Raw genomic sequence first — 19,640 nt, forward strand, 5'->3', positions numbered from 1 at the left:
CAGCGTGGAAGAGATCCTGTTAGTCCTCAGCCCCTTCTTTGAGCATCAATGATGGAATGAGGAAACCAGCAAGCCTCTAGACGCCCCCCGCCCCCCCGCTCCCATCCCGTGACGGTTTCGCCAGCCCCCTTTTCATCTCTATTCCACAATCTCCCCCAACTGCTATGAACACTGAGACACAGACTCTGATTCAGTCCTCACCCCTGCCCTTTGCTGTCAGGGTGAAGTTCAAATTCCCAGTTGGCAATTCCGAGCTCCAGGAACTGGTCTAGAAGAACTCTTTTTCACTTCTGGCAGTCCTGAATAATCAGGGCTAGGAGCAACTTCTGTTGTCAGCCAGCAACCTAAGATCTCTCACATGTTTGATCTGCCTTTCGCAGGCTCACCATCCTCCCCTATCCGCAGCTGCTGTCTTTCTCTTCAGTCTGGGCGACCTCCCCCTCCCCACACCCACACACGCCCACACAATCTTCTCCAGGCAGCATTTCCTTCAAATGGCCCTTATCCTCAGTTTTGCCTTCTGTATTTTGTTACCTCTCTCTGTGACTAATTTATGTTGGGCTTTAGTAAAAACCCGTATTTATGGGGGTTGGGACTACCCACAGCTTCTGGCATCCACTCATCCAGATGGGATCCTGGAACTTTCCCTGCAGAGGACTGCAGAAGACTTGCAGGCCATTGCGCCTTGTTGAGCCCACTAGAATAGAAACTACACCTTATTTACTTAATCCCATTTATTTACACAGTACCTCATACATATTACCAAAAACAACATCATTTTTAAAAATTTAAAGTCACATCTATTCCTATCTGGTCCTATCTTCTTTTCTCCTTCAAAAGACTCTAGGATCTTAAATGTATAGGAATAGTTTTTTTTTTTTTAATCTTTTAAATTTGTTTTGACTACATGTAAGTGTATGTACCACATGCATGCACAGTGCCCCAGAGGTGGGGGACAAAGCAGAAGAGGGCATTACATCCCTCTGGAACTAGAGTTTCAGGTGCTTGTAAGTAGCCTTGTGGGTCCTGGAAATCGAACCCAAGTTCTCTGATAATCATCCAGTGTTCTTAATCACTGAGCCATCTCTCTGGCCCCTAGGGTTAGATAATTTAAGTAGTTTTTAAAAATCATCATAAAAGCAGGGCAGTGGTGGCGCATCTCTTTAATCCCAGCACTTGGGAGGCAGAGGCAGATGGATTTCTGAGTTCAAGGCCAGCCTGGTCTAAAGAGTGAGCTCCAGAACAGCCAGGGCTATACAAAGAAACCCTGTCTCAAAAAACAAAAACAAAAACACAAAAAAACAAAACAAAAAAAATCATCATAAAAAGTATATAGAATGCTTGTGGAGTTAGACATTATTCTAAGTACTTTAATCTTCAGGTATTCACCAAGGCCCACCCCAGTGACCCACTTCTGCTGGCCATGGCTGACCTCCTAGACGTTCCCCAGTCTCCCAAAATAGCAGCGTTAAGGGTCACATGCATTCAAAACACGCCTGTGGGAAAAGTCTCCAGCCATCTGTCTGAGGAATCATAGCTCTGCTCTATTCCCCCTGTCTGTCTTGGGGCACACCCATATTATAAATAGACAGCGCTTCTTAAGGGTTTTCTTCACAGTCAACTCACACTGGAGCATGGCCTGCCGTTGCCCACAGACTCAAGCGTCTCACCCTGATGAGTGATTCTGTCAGAGAGCAAGGCTTAGGGAGGGCATAATGTGTGCGGGGTCGGGTTCAGGGCCATTCTGAGGGCGAGTGATGAAACCTCCCTCCTCATGGATGAACTCATCCTCCAGTCAATAACTGAAGCACCATGCAACTATGACAAGCTGGTCCATGGATTTCACAAGGTGAATCTGGTCGCAGCTGGAGCTTGATCTAGGTATGGTACTACTTGCACTTTGACAGAGGACTCATTGAGAGCAAACGCATCCTTGATGGATGCCACCACCCCTAAGAACTCTGAGCAGCTTGAAGTGCTGAAGGGGACTGAATTCACAAGATGGCAGTAGATGTACTCTTCCAGGCACTCAGCCAAGAGGAGAACTGAGTTCTCCAGCATGCTGCCCGAAGCTTGGGTGGAGGAGGTGGGTGTGACTCAGCTTCTCCTCTGCTCAGCCACACATACGCGCATGCGCACGTGCACACACACACCTCTTGGTTGGGGGTGGGGGGCAGGTTACTATGAAACACTGTGCTCCCAGCTTCACCCCTGCATCTGAAGAGCATAATTGCTCTCTACTAAGCAAAGCGAACATTTTTATGGGAAACCTTTGAAGGGTCCTTTATCTTCAGCTAAAACTTTATGATGCGAGCTGAGCACACCCAGAGGCATCTGTCCACCAGTCTAGCTTCTCAAACACGTGCTTGAAAATATGCCTATCATCTTTCCTTCTTAAATGATGGGCTCACTGAGCATGCTCAGGAATGTCCCCACCCCTAGTGTGCTTTCCCAACTAAAATCACCTCCTTTTTGCCTCCTGTTTGCCTCCTTTGTAGAAGGCTTGCTTTGGAAGTAACTTTCAAGCTCTCCATACCTGCAGGTGATAAATCTTTCTCCACCTTTTTCCATCTTGGCTATGTTTGTTTGACTTTGACCTCACCAAGATGGGAACTCTGTGTACTCCGTTACACAACCTGCAGCTGTCCGTCCTTCGAGTCTCCTCCTCTCACCTCTGTTTCTAGGAAGCCCTACACTTCAGACTCCTTCAACCACACAGAACCATCTGTGCCAATAAGACCAGACATCACATGCCTTTGCTTTGCTGTTGGTATTTTTGCCTACAATAAAATGTCTTTGTCTTTCCTTCCTCACAAAATCTACCTGGTCATTCTCTAAACATCTTATATTTATTCAATAACCGGCTCCTCCCTGGGCAGAAGCTTATTGCGCCATCCCTCATTCCACAGCACCTTCTGCACACTACCTCACAATGCCATTCTATGCTGTCCTACTGCTCACGGGGAGCCTGGCTACTGGAAAACTGACCTTTTTTCCTATTCATCTCTCTGGACCTACCACCTAGCACACCACAGGCACACATCATAAGCCATTTTCTGATGAGCACTCCATAACTGATAATAAAGGATTTATTCAGCTCCTAGTTCTGGAGGCTGAGGTCTCCAAGAGGACATGTCAACATCTGCTCAGTATCTTCTGAGGCCTGTTTTACTGCATCATAGCATGGTGGAAGGCATCAGATGGTCATGAGATGCTATCTCAAGTCTGTCTTTTCTACTGACCAAGTCACCATGGGCTAGGTATATGGCACAATCCTTGGGAGGCAGAGACAAAGGATCTCTGTGAGTTTGAGGATATCCTATTATACATTGTTAGTTCAAGGATAGTCAGAGCTACATAGTGAGACCTTGTCTTGAAGAGGAAAAGCCATTCTGGGTCCGACCTTCATGACCTCATGTAATTCCAACCACCTCCCAGAGACCCCACCTCCCAGTACAGATATCATTATCATGGGGCAAGGGGAGGAATTTTCAGCAGCTAGACATTTGGAGCACATGCCTAAACTGCAGGAGAGCCTGATCAGCACTTATTCAACCAACTGTATCTAAATTCATAGAGAGTATCACTTATATTCTCATATGACTGATTCATCTCAAAGACACTGGCTCCTTTAAGCCTCCCCCAGCCGCCACCCTTAGGACTAGGCACCCACAACAACCCAGGGGCAACCACCATCCATTCTCCAAAGAGAGCTCAAGGTCACTTACACACTGACAAGGAACAAGAGGATGCCTCCATAGCCCTGGAATCATGCTTGGCCAAGTTTCCAGATGGCTGTGTCTGTGGGATAAAGTAACTCCCTGTGAGAGCTGTAACTGCCCCTCTTCCTGTCACTCATGGTGGTGACCAACCAGGGCTAGCTGTCCTCTGCAGGAGGTAACATTCTTCTCCATATTGCATGCTGGAAACAGACTATCACACACCTTTCTTCCTCCCAAGTTTTTGTTTCTTTTTACTAAATCCTGAAGATTATGTATATTCATTAGTATTTTTCGTTAATGTAAATGGGTGTTTTGCCTGCATGTAGGTCTGTGTGACATATATGTGCAGTGCTGAAGGATTGATGTGGATGTTGGAGCCTATGGAACTGGAGTTATAGACATTATGAGCCAGCATGAGGGTCCTGGGAACTGAGCCCCAGGTTCTCTGCAAGAGCAGCAAATGCTCTTAACCACTGAGCCACCTCTCCAGCTCTATATTCACTAGTCTTTATCCAGATGCCATCTTTTAGCTTTCCAATATCATCATGGTCTCTGCTAGGTAATACAGAAAAAAGGTCAGAACTGGTAATAGCAGCCAGGAGACAGTAAGACATGATTTCTGTAGACAGGTGCAGATGCATCTGGAATGTGAATTTAGAGAGAGGAAAGGAAAGGCAAGCAGTAGGGATGGAGTGCCTGAGTCGCCCACAAAACTGGTAAATCTCATGGGAGGCGTGGCCTTTGAAAAGTAATTATGTCATGAGGGTGGAGTCCTCATGAATGGACCAGTATTCTTATGAAAGAGCACCTCTTTACTCATGGATGCGAGGACGGTGAGAAGGTGTGATCCCTTAACCAGGGAGTAGCCCCTGCACACAGCTTAACTGCCAGTGCTTTGGTCTTGAGCTTCTCAGCCTCCAAAACTGTAACCAATAATTTTCTGTTGCAAAACTTTAGAAGACCTAGGGCTGCAAAATTGCTCAGTGGGTAGAGATGCCAGCATCAAAGGCAGATGACCTGAGTTCAGTCCTCGGTGCCCACAGGCTGGAAGGAAATAACTGACTCCTGCAGCTGTCCCGAGGGAGAGAGAGAGAGAAGGAGAGAGAGAGAGAGAGAGAGAGAGAGAGAGAGAGAGAGAGAGAGAGAGAGAGAGAGAGAGAGAGAGAGAGAAAGAGAGAGAGAGAGAGAGAATAAACCATTTTAAGCCATTATGACTTAAAAGGATTTTTGCTATACATCCCAAATGCACTGAAGCAAGAGGGAAGGCCAAGAGAGATGATCATGACCAGTTCATCATTAAAAAGATTTGAAGGCTGCCTGCCTTGAGGTACACACATTTGGAGGTCTGTGGCCTGGAACCAAAATTATGAAAATTCTTTTAACAGACACTGAAGTTCAGCATGTCATGCATAGAGGCTGAGGCAGACACTCAAAGCAGTGGACTTCTACATCTACTGTAGTGCTTGATTAAACCCCATCTGACATCTGAAGCTCTCTTTCACTCTTTACCATTTGAAATAAAAGTACCATGAGGGAGTATCCATTCATTAAATACAACTCGTTTTTTAAATACTTCTTCCTCTCTTGGTCATTAACCATTCATGCACAACTTCTCCAAATCTATGCCCTGCCCTGACAAATTCAAATGCTCAACACCCTGCCCCTACATCAACCATCCTTTTAATGCAGAGAATTAAATTTAAAGATAGCTGAATCCCTGAGTCAGAAGGAATCTGTTAGAAATCAGTACCCTGCACAGGGAGCCCATCAATTACTATGCTTTAAGAGAGAAAAAGGAAAGGTTGGAGGGAATGAAGAAAGGGGAAGAGAGAGGAGACAGAGACAGAACAGAAACAGAGAGAGGGGCAGAGAGAGACAAAGACACAGAGATAGACAGGGAGAGGCATAGAGAAACAAGAGACAGAGACTGAGAAAGACTGAGAGAGACTGAGACAGACACACACACACACACACACACACACACACACAGAGAGAGACATGGAAATAAAGACAGAGATAGAGGGAGACAGAGAGAGAGAGAGATAGAGGGAGAGAGAGAGAGAGAGAGAGAGAGAGAGAGAGAGAGAGAGAGAGAACATGCTAGGCAGACATCACGCAATGAGCCCCTCTTGAGAAAGATGACTCCAGATGGTGTTTATCAAGCTAGTTGGGGAAGAGGAGTTCCCCTGTTTATTGCAAGGAGACAAAAGATCCTTTTTCACTGTTTATTGGCCACTCCTGACACTTCAACAATCACTGTGTACTTCATCATTTTGTCAGATGGATACTAATGTAAAAACAAAGCTCATCCAAGACTAAAGAGCCATCTCTGTCTAAGGCATTCGATGCTGACTTAAAATTGATAATAGCTTTTTCCAAGCATTTCCATCCATCACAAATGAGTGAGCAGGACAGCTGATGGTCACCCCTTGATTCAGGGTTTGCAGGAAATAAAAAAAGACAACTATTGCTCATCTTCTACCACCAAGAAATGGGAGTAGAGCTCACTAATAAACCACCCACCTATCAATCCCAATCAACCCCAGGATTGAAAAAAATGTATTTGTGTTTTACTTTTGACTCCTTACTATGCCAGTAAAAATGGCTAGCATTTATCAGAAGAGTCCCTTACACCATACATAGTGCTAGCCCTCCCCTCTGGAACGCTTCAGGCCGTGTCTACCATGCTGTGGGATCTGTTGTCATCCCTATTTGATGAGGAGCAGTTAAGATGCAATGTCTTACCCTAAGTCTCATGGCTGTCCCAGGAACCCCATTATCAGCCTGACTTGAAAGCTCCCACCTCCTGAGGTTCACATTTCTAGGCTTGATGTTGTTCTGCACCCCAGGAGAAGAAATAGGATCTGGGTTCTCCCCAAAGATATTTGATGACAATTTACAGTGAAACTGCCCACATGGCAAACTCCACCAGGTGAACACAACATGGCTGTGTCTAGCAGTATGCCAGGGAGTCATAGTTTGCCTTGGTTTGGGAGCTTTAGAAACAGTCATAGTTAGAAAACAAAACTCAAAATAGAAATTCTAGACCAGTCATGGTAGAGCACACCTTTAATCCCAGCACTCAGGAGACAGAGGCAGGGAGATTTCTATGAGCTTGAGGCCAGCCTTGTTTTCATAGTGAGTTTCAGGCCAGTCAGAGTTACATGGTGAGACTCTGTCTCAAAAAACACAGAGAAGGAGGAGGAGGGGAGAGGGAGGGAAAGAAGGGAGGAGGAGGAAGGATGAGGGGAGGAAGAAGAGGAGGAGAAAGGGCAGGAGAGGAGGAGGAGGAAGAAGAGGAAGAGGAAGAAGGAGGAGGAAGAAGAAGAAACATGCATCTGGTGTTATATCTAGATTATTTTTGGGCACCTCTGAACCTGTCATGGTAAACCAACCAGTTTGCATTTGCCATTGTAAAATTGTAACTCTATTTTAAAGGTTGATGATCTCCAACTTTCTGAATAAGATAAAATTTAAAAAAGAATTTTGCTTTTGTTTTTATTAAACATATGCAAAAAGATAAACTAGTAGTTGACAAGTTATTTAGATATTTTTGCCATGGAAATATAAATCACAGTAATATGATTTTCCTGAAAAATTCTATTTAGTTTCTTTTTTATAATTTTTCTGATTTTGAGACATCTTTGTAGCGCTGGCTGTTCTGGAACTCACTATGTAGACTACTAGGCTGACTTCGAACTCCCAGAGATCCACTTGTTTATGCCTTTCAAGTGTTGGTATTAAAGATATGTACCACTATAGCTGGTTTCTATTTAACTTTTAATATTTGGCTCTAAATCTTTCAATATGTTTGCTTGGAACATGGCATTGGGATTTAATATGATATATATATACAACCAGTTCCTATCCATAACAGATATACATTTACTATAAAAATTAAGAGACAGAGAGAGAAAAGACACACACACACAGGGAGGGGGAAGAAAACTTTGAAACATTAATATTGAACTAAGTGGAGGATGGTTCCTTTCTTCTTATTAATTTTAAAACACAATTAATGGGCTGGAGAGATGGCTCAATAGTTAAGAGGACTGGGTGCTGTTCCAGAGGACCCAGGTTTGAGTCCCAGCACCTACATGGCTGCTCACAACCGTATGTATCTCCAGTTTCCAGAGACCTTGCATCCTTTACTGGCCTCAATGGGCTCTGCTTGCACGTGGTCCACATACATACACACAAGCAAAGCATCCATCCATATAAAATAAAAATAAGTAAATCTTTTAAAATATAAACGAAGCTGTAGAAGTAGTCTGAATAGCCAAGACATACATGAACATATTGCTATTTCCCTCCCCTCCAGATGTGTATAATTTCACGCATCTGTAGCCTTGCATTGTGTTTCCAATCCTGAAGAAGAAAAATTGAACTTATTTTTGTACAAATCATTAAGAAGGACTTGTTTTTTTCTTTTTCTGTCCATCAATACCTAATGGGTAGGTATTTATGCATCTGATAGTCTTTCTCAATACAATTGAATTAAGAACATGTGTGTGTGCCTTTAAGTTTCTCAAACTTTTTATAGGGCTGGAAATGTGAGCACATGCCTAGAATGTACAAGGCCCTGGGTTGACCTCTAAAACCCCGGGCTTTCATGTTCACTATCTCATTTCATTCTTGATAGCAGCTCAGTGGGGGTAATGATGTTCTCAGAGATGCAGGGAAAGAAGAGCGATTTCTGCTGGGGCCACCAGAAATCAGCACCGTTTCTTTCCAAAGTAGCAGATAGTCTGCAGACTATGTTGTAACCACTCACCAACCCCATTCACTGGAAAGACAGCCATAGACAACATGCAAGTGAATGTGCACACTGGTATTCCAATAAAACTTTATTCATAGACACTGAAATTTGAAGTCAGATCATTTTCATGAATCACAAAATAGAACTTTGTTCTTGATTTTTTCCTCCATTGAGAGATATAAAAGTCACATTTGACTTGTGACAGGATTGGCCCACTCTGGACTGCAATTTGCCAACGCTGTGTCTTGAGAGCAGAGTCTTGAATTGGGAAGGATAGAGGGCTGTGACTTAATTGCCTCTGCCTCTGTGGACGGAATCTGATGCCTCCAGAAGCCAGGTCACTTTGCTGTGGTCTGCTGGGACAAGCACCCTGATAGTTCAGTGCACTTCGCACCAAAAGGCTCTGCTTAAAATAAAAACAAATGAGATGCCAATTAAAGAGATAACTGTAAAAGCGGCTCGGCAGCCTGCCCGAGATGAGAACAGTCCATGTTGCTGCTTAGCCGGCCGGCTGCTGCTTCTGCAGACTGCTCTTGGCTCGCTTTCAGAACACTTGAGAAACGGTTACCGGTTGCGCAGAACTTGTTCCAAGCAATAGCCAGGGTGACTTTTGGTCTGTTACTTCCTGGCACTGATGCAGGTTAACTCCTCTTCTGCCTGAGCCATGAAATCCACAAAGTAAGGAAACCCCTGTTTGTCGTTTGGATACACAGTTTCACTTTTTACTTCCCCCACCCCACCCCCATCCACCCCACCCCACCCCACCCCCCGCAAGAAAGTACTTTATTAAGTATCTTGGCTTTCTCCAGCATTTTGTAACTGAATTAGGTTTCTTTCCCAGACTCATTCAGGTGAGTTTTAGTTCTCTCCCTGGGAAGTGCATTTCTTCATCTTCAAGTTCACACATCCTTTTTATACCAGCTTGACCCATCCAAAAATAGACCACAGCTATCAAGCCAGCTTTAAGCCAACCCCAGCAAATAGCTTTGATGCACCATTACAGGAAGACAGTAGCTCTCTCTTTTCTTCTGTGTGCTTGAACGTCAGGTTTCCCAGGCCACTTTCCCAGGTGCTTTCTGTTACTTGTATAGGGACAAAGCGTCACAAGGCAGAAGTGATAGAGCAGAGCAGCTGCCCCCAAAGCCACAGCTGAAAGAGGAAATGTAACCTATCCTCACATGGTGTGTGTGTGCGTGTGCGTGTGCGTGTGCGTGTGCGTGTGCGTGTGCGTGTGTGTGTGTGTGTGTGTGTGTGTGTGTGCGCGCGCGTGTGTGTTTGTCTATCCATCCATGTATTGACACACCTGTGGACATGTAGAGAAAAGAGAGGGGAAGTCAAACTCTTGCAGAAAGCAGACGGGAATAGGCCAGAGAGAAGACAGAGAACAAAGTCAGCTGAGCCAGGATGTTCCATCTTACCATGTGGGCAAAGTCTAGAAGGTTCTACATGCTCTTTCTTCTTCTCTGGACTGCTTTCTCCATAAGCACTCACCAGTTCCTCTCAGCGGCTGTCTCTGCCTCTGTGGTCTGTCTGTCCTAAGTCATCGGCCTGAGGGGAAAGGAGACACAGTCTACAGCCCTGTTCTGTCCCAGCCCCCTCCTTTGTGTGCCTGCTGTCCCACCTTCATAGCTCTGGAGCAGAGTATGCCACCTGGCCAGGATTTGAGATAGACTTCATGAACACCTTCTGACCTCCTGGCCTAGGAGCCTTGTGGCCAGGGAACAACAAATATCCTTTTGTTGGGAATAGTGTAAGAACAAATTTTTAAAACTAGTGAAAATGAGGCCGTTTTACTACACCCTTCTACAAAAGGGACACCACCATAGGGCATGGCAAAGATGATCAGCATGTTGATTGGTATATGACTGTGATTTTTTTTTCGAGGCAGGGTTTCTCTGTATAGCCCTGGCTGTCCTGGAACTCTAGCCTCGACCTCAGAAATCCACTGGCCTCTGCCTCCCGAGTGCTGGGATTAAAGGCATGCACCACCACTGCCTGGCTAAGACTGTGATTTTTAAGGTCTCTTCCCCACCCTCATCTCAGCAGGAAATGACATAACAGGAAATTTCTATCCTCTATTTCTAGACTAGGACTTCCCCCTGTCCCAAATGCCCTGGTCTCCTTGGTTTATGACACATAACTTTATCTAACAAATAATTTGGGACTTGAGACTAGCCCCCTTCTCTGGGCTCAGTTGCTACTGATTACCTGTAATTTTCCAGCTCTCAGAGTTCTAGGACAAGTAAACACCCGTCATAAGCTAGGGGAAAGAGAGGTCTACTGCTTCCAGCTCATCTGTAATGCTAATGAATTCTAAGGACACCTCATTTTGAGAAGGGACCATAATAATCTATTTCTCACATTTGGCTCATCATTAGATGCCAGGCCTCAGCAAAATACCTGGCACACAGCAGCAGAAACTCTAAATGTTCTCTTGAGGGTAAGCATGGTTCCAGAAACTAAACCTGGCTTCCTACTCCTTAGAAGATTTGGTACTGGTCCCTGAAAGGCCCGCTGCCCTGGTGAGAAGTTATATTGAACAGATATATCTACTTTTATCTCCAGTGAGACAGAAGCATCAAGAGCTGTGAGATCTGTGGGAGTGTCGAGAAAGGTACCTAGCAGTGGTGGTACATTCCTTTAATCCCAGCACTCAGAGGCAAAGGTAGGCAGACACCCACCCGTGAGTTCGAGGACAGTCTGGTCTACAGAGCAAGTTCCAGAACAGACAGGGCTGTACAAAGAAGCCTGTCTAGAAAAAAAAAAAAAAAAAAAAAACATACACAAAACATAAAAAGAAGTGGAGGAAGAGAAGGAAGAGGAGGGAGAGGAGGAGGAAGAGGAGGAGGAGGAAAAGGGCAATGAGCAGCACGGGGGTTGTTTACCTAGATGTGCTCAAGACAGTGGAAGCACTCAGCCAGCAACTTCCCCAGATCCTAAGACTGTCTGAGAGGGGCTAGTAGAGAATCCTGCAAGGACTCATCAGCTTGACCTCTGAAAGGACTTTCAAAAGCAGCCAGGAAACTGAAATAAAGAACAAACTGCAGAAGCCAAGAACTGGCCCCCAAGGCACTCTGCCTTCTCCAGGTTCTTCACCCCTGAAATGGGCAACATTGACATCTTCCCTGACCTAATCTTCTAACTTGAAATACATGGTCTAGTACATTTGATGTTGTTGCTCAATTTGGGCATTCCTCCCATTGTTACTCTGGACATTTACTGAGCATATAGTATATGATAGACAAAGAACAATCATATTTCTAAATGGCTGGGTCTGGTTGTATAATAGCTATAAGTCGAGGAAACGAATGCTTTGTTTGGAGCTTGGGAAATCCCCACGGTTTGGAGTTTTAAGATTGGATACGGAGCAGTGAGGAAGGGCAGAAGGAAGAATCTGGTGGGAGGGACTTTCTGGACCTTCCAGACTGGACTGGACCTCCATCAGATCCTAACCCTTTGGGACTTTCCCAGCATTGTCACTGTCCCCTGTAAGCATTTGCTTACAGGGAACTGGCTGCTGGAGCAGATAGAGCGAGGCAGGTCTTGCTGTGATGAGAGCTCACTCACAGGATGCTGGAAAGAGAAGCCAAAGCACAAGGACACCACAACTGCTAGACAAAGAAAAGACCATTCTCGGCTGACAGGTGTGTGACATTTGCAACCCAGAGGTTTATTCCCAGCAGCCCCCGCCCCCAAGCATTCATACTTGTCCATCAAAAAAAAAAATTAAAAAACCAAGAAATTCCATGAGTCTTATCAAATACACAGAGACCATGGTTATTAGGATAATAAAGATTTATTCTTTGCATTTAGCTCCGAGACTAAAGAAGAACGAATTCCATATCATTGGTACCGGAATAGCGGCTCTTACTGTTTTTTAAAAAACTGCTCTACCACGCAGCATGTGGGTACTGAATGAAAAAGAATGATGCAGAGTTCAGTCACAGGGGTTTCACCCAAAAGCCAAGCACTTAGTGAAGGAACTTGGTCAGATCATAATGTAACAGAAGCTCAGTAGCATATTATAATGACTATACATTAGTAATATGATTGAATCCTTAGAGTTAAGTAAATGCTCACGAGAATGTTTCAAAAGCAAACTCTTAGGCTGGAAACATGGCTCAGGGTTAAGGGCACCCACTCTGAGAGTCTTAAGACTGGAGTTTGTGTCTGGCCAGTCCAAAACAAGCCAGATGTGGTTCCTAGTGCACCAGTAGCCCAGCACTGAGTGAGGGGAAGACAGGATTATTTTGTCTTGAAGGCTGTCAGTCTAGCCAAAAGCTGCAAGTTCTATGAAAGACCCTGCCTCAAAGGAATAAGCCAGAGAGTAACACAGAAGGAGCCCCCTGCCCTCCTCTGGTCTCTACAACAGATACACGTACTGGCAAACACAAGCAACTTGAGTCACACAAAAGTAAGTTGATTAAATATGGCAGGAATAACTTGGCTCTGAGTGTGCATGTACTTAATTTGGCAACTGGTCTTCTAGGGTCTTGTTTTGTTTGTTTTTGTTTTTCTGTTTCTGTTTTGCTTTTTGGTTATTTTACTCTATGTCAAAATAATAAATGAATAAAAATAACAAAAACACCCAAGAGAACTACTGTATTGTCAAGAATGTTTTTCACTGATTGTCAAGAATTTATCACTTCACTGATCAACTTTTGGGGAGAAAATATTGGTAGTAGAAACTTGGGTCTTAAAAGGGGGATCGACAGATTGAGACATCTACAACAAAGGCACTGCCCCTGAGACTCAGGAAACCTTAGCAAGGAGAGGCAGAGAGATCATAAGAGCCAGAGGACTGGCCCTACTGCTGTGAAGCTGGTATATTCCGGACACAGTAGGGATGCTGCTCCCATAAACTCTCAAAAATAAGGCCTCCTTCACAGGACCACACCAGCTGACGTGCAGACATGGACAGGGAATATTTCATAAGGCCTCACTCCCTAGATGAAAACCTGTTAGCAGTGAATGGCTACCAAGAGAGGAAGACTCCATTTTCTTTGTGGTTGAGTCCCAGTAGGTTTTAATCCTGAGTGGCCAGCCCTAAACGCATGTGCATATAGGCAATGCCATCTGGACTCAGTAGGTCATATATATGAGAGTGTGTGCTTCTGTGTATATAACAATAATAATTATAGAAGAGGTCCTCCATTTGAGATTGCTTGTTATGCAAACACAAGGACCTTGATTTGTGTGTAGCACATGAACTTTAAAAAGTCACGTGATCCCATTGTGAGGCAGACTGATCTCTGTGAATTCAAGATCAGCCTAGGCTATATATTGAGTTCAAGGATAGCTGGAACTCTGTAAAAAGACCTTGTCTCGATCAACCAAAAGAAACAAGAAAAGATGGGTGTGACCACGTGCAACCTACAACCCTAGTCCTGAGAGGAAGGCAGGATCATTTTGCCTTACTGGCCTCCTGCTTACCTGAAAACTATAAGCACCCTCTGTTCAATGAGAGACCCTGTGTACAGAGAATACTGTAGAGAGTGGTGGAGAGAGAGCACCTGACATCCCCATCTGGCCACTATGTAGTGGGATATACATGTAGGTACATAATTACATGCCTGAACACATACATATATCCCACACACATGCACACAAGACATATGAACACAAATGCATACACCACACATGCACACACAAGACATTTCTATCATAATACCTTACTGTTTTCTCCAACCAATGCTCTCTCTTCAAAAAAATAAGCTCCCATCTCTTCACAAATACCCCCGCATCATGGAGTACTCATGATAATGACACATAGTTCGTCCATGATCTAGTCATAAAATTAGAAATGGAATCTTACAGGAGCAACTAATGTGTACATTTTTATAACATTTGACATGTATTGACCAATAGCTTTTTATGGAAGCCATGACTATTCATGTGACCACTTGAAACCGTAGAGGTTGGCTCACAGCAACTCTACTGGAGTTGATGCTATTCTTTCTGAACCTTCCCTGAGTCTTAGAAGACACGGATGCTCAGGATGACGTGGCATAGGATCCCAATGATTTTGCATTTCCTTGAGTCTGTGTAGGATACAATTTTTTTTATTCATAATTCTTCTGACTATTCTGTTCATGTCCTTTGTTCAGATTGCTTATTTATGTTTTAGATTTTATTTTGTTGTTTTTTCGTGAGTGAGTCAGTCAGTCAGTCAGTAAGTATTCGAGGCAGTCTCCCCACCCTGTCCTGCCTCAGCTTTCTGAGCTCTTGGATTATCAACATGTACCAGCATGCCTTGCTCTTTTTTTTCTGTGATAAACAGTCATCTTAACAGTATATTTGAACCTATCAATGATTACTTCACATTGCATGTGCTTGCTGGTCACCATAATGCTGCATCTTTGCATGGCTCCAGAGACCTGGCCTGACTGGGGAGGTGAAAGGATGAAGAAAATCCAGACACAGGGACACACACACACACACACACACACACACACACACACACACACACAAAGCTGGGATTGGGTGGACTGGGCTGTCTGATAGAGAAGCTGTGGCAAGCTCAGAAGCTACTGTGATTATTACATACAGGTGACTAGGAAGGTGGAGTTACTGTAGACAGATAAACAAGGAGGTGGGGTTATCATATAGATCTGAAGAAGAAGGCAGGGTTGGCTAATCTCAGTAGATGCATTCTCCATAAGAGAGCAGTATGTGTGTGTGTGTGTGTGTGTGTGTGTGTGTGTGTGTGTGTGTGTGTGTGTGTATGTAATACTATCTTGATTAATGATTGGTGTGGCAGGGCCCAACGCACTGTGGGTGATACTATCCCTGTGGCTGGTGGGCCTGGGGTGTATTAGAAAGAAGGCTGAGCAAGCCAGCAAACAGCATTCCTCTATGGCCTCTGCTTCAGTTCCTGCCTTGGCTTCCCTCAATGAACTGTAACTCAGGACATGTAAGCCAAATAAACCCTTTTCTTCCCAAGTTGCTTTTGGGTATGGTTTTATCACAGAAATAGAAATTCTAAAACATGGCTTCTTCAAAATCCCTGCCCCTTCACCTACACTTCTCAAAGATTTCACCCAAAGCTCCCACATGCCCTCCTTTACTGAAGCAACCCCCCACAAAAGATTAGCTCTCGATAGTCTAACTACACCTTGGAATTAGTCGGGGTAAGGAAGAATTTACTCTTTAATATTTTGGCATAAACCAAAAAGCAAACCAGAAACTGGTTTTCTTCCAAGACAGAGGGAAAGCAGATCCTGTCCAAAATAGGCCGCCAGAGCCCAGCCATATCCCAGCTCCCCAAAGAATCTCAAACATTTTTGTGCAGGGTGGGCAAGCTCTGAGCTCCCTGGCAAAGCGCTTCTTTGGTACAAGATCTAATACTCTTCTTGTTCCAGACTCCCTGAGCCAATCTCAGACACAGAGACTTGTGTGTGTGTGTGTGTGTGTGTTTATGTGTGTATGTGTGGGTGTGTGTATTTGTGTATGAGTGTGTGTATACATGTGTGTATGTGTGTATGTATGTTTGTGTGTATGTATGTGTATGTGTGTGTATGTGTGGGTGTGTGTATGTGGGTGTGAGTGTGTATGTGTATGTGTGCGTGAGTGTGTGTGGATGTGTGAGTGTGAGTGTGTATGTGTGTGTATGTGAGTGTGTGTATGTGTGGGTGTGTGTATGTGTGTGAGTGTGTGTGTGTGAGTGTGTGGGTGTGTGGGTGTGTTTGTGTGTCCATGAATGTGTATATGTGGGGGCTCCTGTGCATGTGGCCTGACATACTTGTGTTTTGTCTCCCCGAATGCTTTTGTGACATTAGTTATCTGTATTTTACAAGGCACAGGTTGTCCCATCTTGTACCCGCCATACCTCTGCTATTCCTCCTCCATCTCCATCTTACCCATCGCCTCCTCTCAGGTGTACCCCACCCCTCCTTGTCCTCTCTACTGTGAGTCCACTTTCCATGATGCAGACCCTTTGCCCACGCTCCCTCAGCCTCCGCAATTGCCCTGCAGAGTTTTCTCCCTCCTACCATCCAGTGACAACTATGGGTATAGACAGCCTTTCCTTTTTACAGAGTGCAGCTTGTGAGCCATCATAAGCCGTCAGGCCCTCTCCCCTGCTATCCACACTAACGAAACTTACCAAAGTGTCTCACATCGCTCCCTGCTTGGCTACAGAGAGAGCTCACCCAAGTCTAACCTAGCCCCACTCCATCTAATCACTACCTTTCCAAGGGCCCCCATAAGGGCATCTGCCCTCTAAGAGGCCACAAGAGTCTGATCTTACCTATTCCTTAAGTCTCTCGGCTGTTTTGTCTCAGTTGGCTCTTTAATGCACTGCTGGCTGTACCACTGCTACTCTAAGCCAAGGCCACATCCTGACCTCTGTAGAGCCTGGCTTCCCAGGAGCCAGAGTCAGTGCAGATAGATCCCATCAGTGCCATCACTTACATCCGTGTCCACCCCAAACCAGCAATCAGTGCTCATACAAGGCTTTTATATTACAAATATTAGTGATTCCCTCCGTCTACCACGTTGACTCCCTTCCTACTCATTCTCAGAGAACTTACCCGCTGCGATAAGCCAGAAACAGGAAGCTCACCCTATAGTCACATTTGCTGGCTCCAGATGATTAGAGCCATAAGGGCACCCATCTTAAGACTTCCTGAAATACGGCCAACAAGATGAGTCAGCAGGTAAAGGAGCTTGCCACCAAGTCTGAAGACCCAAGTTCGATTCCAGGACCCACCCACGTGGTAGAGCAAGGGAACTAACTCCCACAAGTTGTCCTCTGACATCTACATTTGTCCTGTGGCATACCACCTACACACACACACACACACACACACACACACACACACACACACACACAAAGTCATTTTCAAAGAATTCCTGAAAGAGCCGATCTTGACAGAGAGTACTGAGTACCTCCGTGGAGAGTGTTAGGGGCCTCACTGGAGAATATTGAGTGCTTTACTAAAGACTACTAAAGGTCTTCCTGGGAATATTGGGTCCATCACTGGAGAACACGGGGTATCTTGCTGGGGAGAATCCTAAGACTGTGTTGAGGTGGAGGACTCCTGGGCACCATGGCAACTGCAATCCTCATACAAGGATAAGAGAGAAGCCTTGGAAAGAAGCATCCTGTCAAGAAAGAGGAATGAGGTTGACATACCCAAGAGGTGAGAGAGCAGGTCAGGGAGTGAGGTGCTCCTAGAGAGGCCTCCAGTTCCCATGACGTCAGCATCACCTTCCTCCCGTGTCTCCTGAGAGTTCCCCGACACCATCAACAGATCCCATTTCTGCTCCTAAGGAGGTTTTTGTTCCTTGCCACCAACCCATTCTTGATGAAGGTACCTTTCAACACAGCTGCTTTGTCCCCACCGCCCACTTCCCATTCTTCCCTTCTGCCGGAATCTGTTTGCCTGTGACTATTGATATAGTCACACAGCACACAGAGCCTTGTTCTTCCCTTGAACACATGCTGCCTGGCCTTGTCCCAAAGACAACAAGCGGCAGCTCATGACTTAATCACACAACAGGTGAGCCGTGCGGTGCCAACACTTACACCAACTTGTCTCCGACCCACTGGAATTCCTTGCCTGCTGGAGTTCTCCAGCAACAATCCTGACCGTGTGGATTAATTTGTGGCATAATGAGAAGTGTGTGGCACCTGTGGCCCCCAGCAGCAGGATGCATTCCAGCTGTGAGGGCGGAGCCCTGTGTGGGAGGAAGCATGGGCAAGAAGGGTTCCAAGAGCCCTCAGAAGACAGGCACATTCTGTCTCCTCTGGACAAAGGTTAACCACTCACTGAAGCGAGCTCCCTTCTGCTGCAAGACAGCCTTTCTGCCTTTCTCTTTGGGTGAAAGTCACCTTTCTCCACTTTTAGTACGACTCTGTCTAGAACCAGCCATCTGTGATTCTAAACTATTGTGCAGAACTGGAAGTCCCAACCACAAACTGTTCTAGAACTGTCTGTGCAGTGCTGCTCTCTGGGAATGTGAATGGGTTATGCTACCTCACTCTCTCTTTCCTTCCACACTCTCTTCCTATTCCCCCTCCCCCTTTCTCTATCTCTATCTCTCAATCTCCCTCTCTCCCTCCCTCCTTCCCTCCCTCCTTTCCTTTTCTTCTCTCTCTCTCCCTCTCCTTCTCCTTCTCCCTCTCTCTTTCTCTCCATCTCCTCCTCCCCCTCCCCCCTCCCTTGCCCAATACTCATTTCCAGCTCTCACCTCCTCACTTGATGAAGTGGAGTACTTGATGCCACATAGCTCACAAGTCCTTTTGGGAACACTTCCAAACAGGACGGACACACTGTGCCGAGCACTCAGTTCTTACAAGTGGCAGCTCCTTTTTCCCTTTGGACAAGGCCCACAGTTCTGACAGGCTTCACGATGCCCCCTGCCTGTCCTTCCTTGAAGCATGCTCTTCCAAGAGCCACTGTTTGCATTGGAGACTGGCACTCTACCTTAGAAAGACCAACATCATGTTCTTTTTGTTCAATTCATTTTTTTTTATTTTAAATTTCCACTTTTAGGGCACTATATGGTATTTGGTACATATATATACTTTGTAATATTTAAATTAGGATAAGCATATCCTTTTTTCTTTTTTGTGGTGCTGGAGATGATCAAACACATATCCTACACTTGCTAAACCGGCCCTCGGCCCATTTCCTTATAGTGAAACCGTTCCAAATGCCTTCTTGAGAGACTTTATACAATGCACCATTGTTTCCTCTAGCCACCCTACCACCTTGCTCCTACCCAACTGTGGCTCAGGACCCATTGAGCAATATGTGTCCTTTCTGCTGATTGGTCCAGAAATGGTAGTCACCCCAAGAATGCCACTCCTCACACAACACCTTTTCATTCAAGTTTTGCTGTTGTTTTGTTTAGGTGGTGGTGAGATCTCACGAAGCAGCCTTGGTTGCCCTGGAATCACTCTGTAGACCAGGCTGACTTTGAACTCACAGAGCTGTCTGCCTCTGTCTCTTGAGTGCTGGGATTAAAAGCATGCACCACCACACCCAGCCAGGCTGGCATGTTTTAATGAAATATTAGTATTTATTATTAGGCAACCTCATGTATTATTTAGTGTATCTGATCATATCCCCCCTTAACCATTTTTTATCTTTTAACCCATTCTTCCCAGGAGACTCTTCTACCTACATGTCTTTTTTTTTTTTTTTTTTTTT

General features: G+C 45.1%; 1 long non-coding RNA gene across 1 annotated transcript in view; it reads left to right on the top strand.

Annotated features, from left to right (window-relative positions):
• Positions 1-9,078: 9,078 nt before the first annotated feature.
• LOC116081853 overlaps positions 9,079-19,640 on the top strand; it is a 19,134-nt gene continuing 8,572 nt past the window's right edge. Inside the window, exon 1 of the long non-coding RNA XR_004115040.1 lies at positions 9,079-9,159. This is a non-coding gene — a long non-coding RNA (uncharacterized LOC116081853). The remainder of the gene's footprint in view (positions 9,160-19,640) is intronic.

This window comes from Mastomys coucha, unplaced genomic scaffold, assembly GCF_008632895.1.
Source record: "Mastomys coucha isolate ucsf_1 unplaced genomic scaffold, UCSF_Mcou_1 pScaffold7, whole genome shotgun sequence".
Lineage (NCBI taxonomy): Eukaryota > Metazoa > Chordata > Mammalia > Rodentia > Muridae > Mastomys > Mastomys coucha.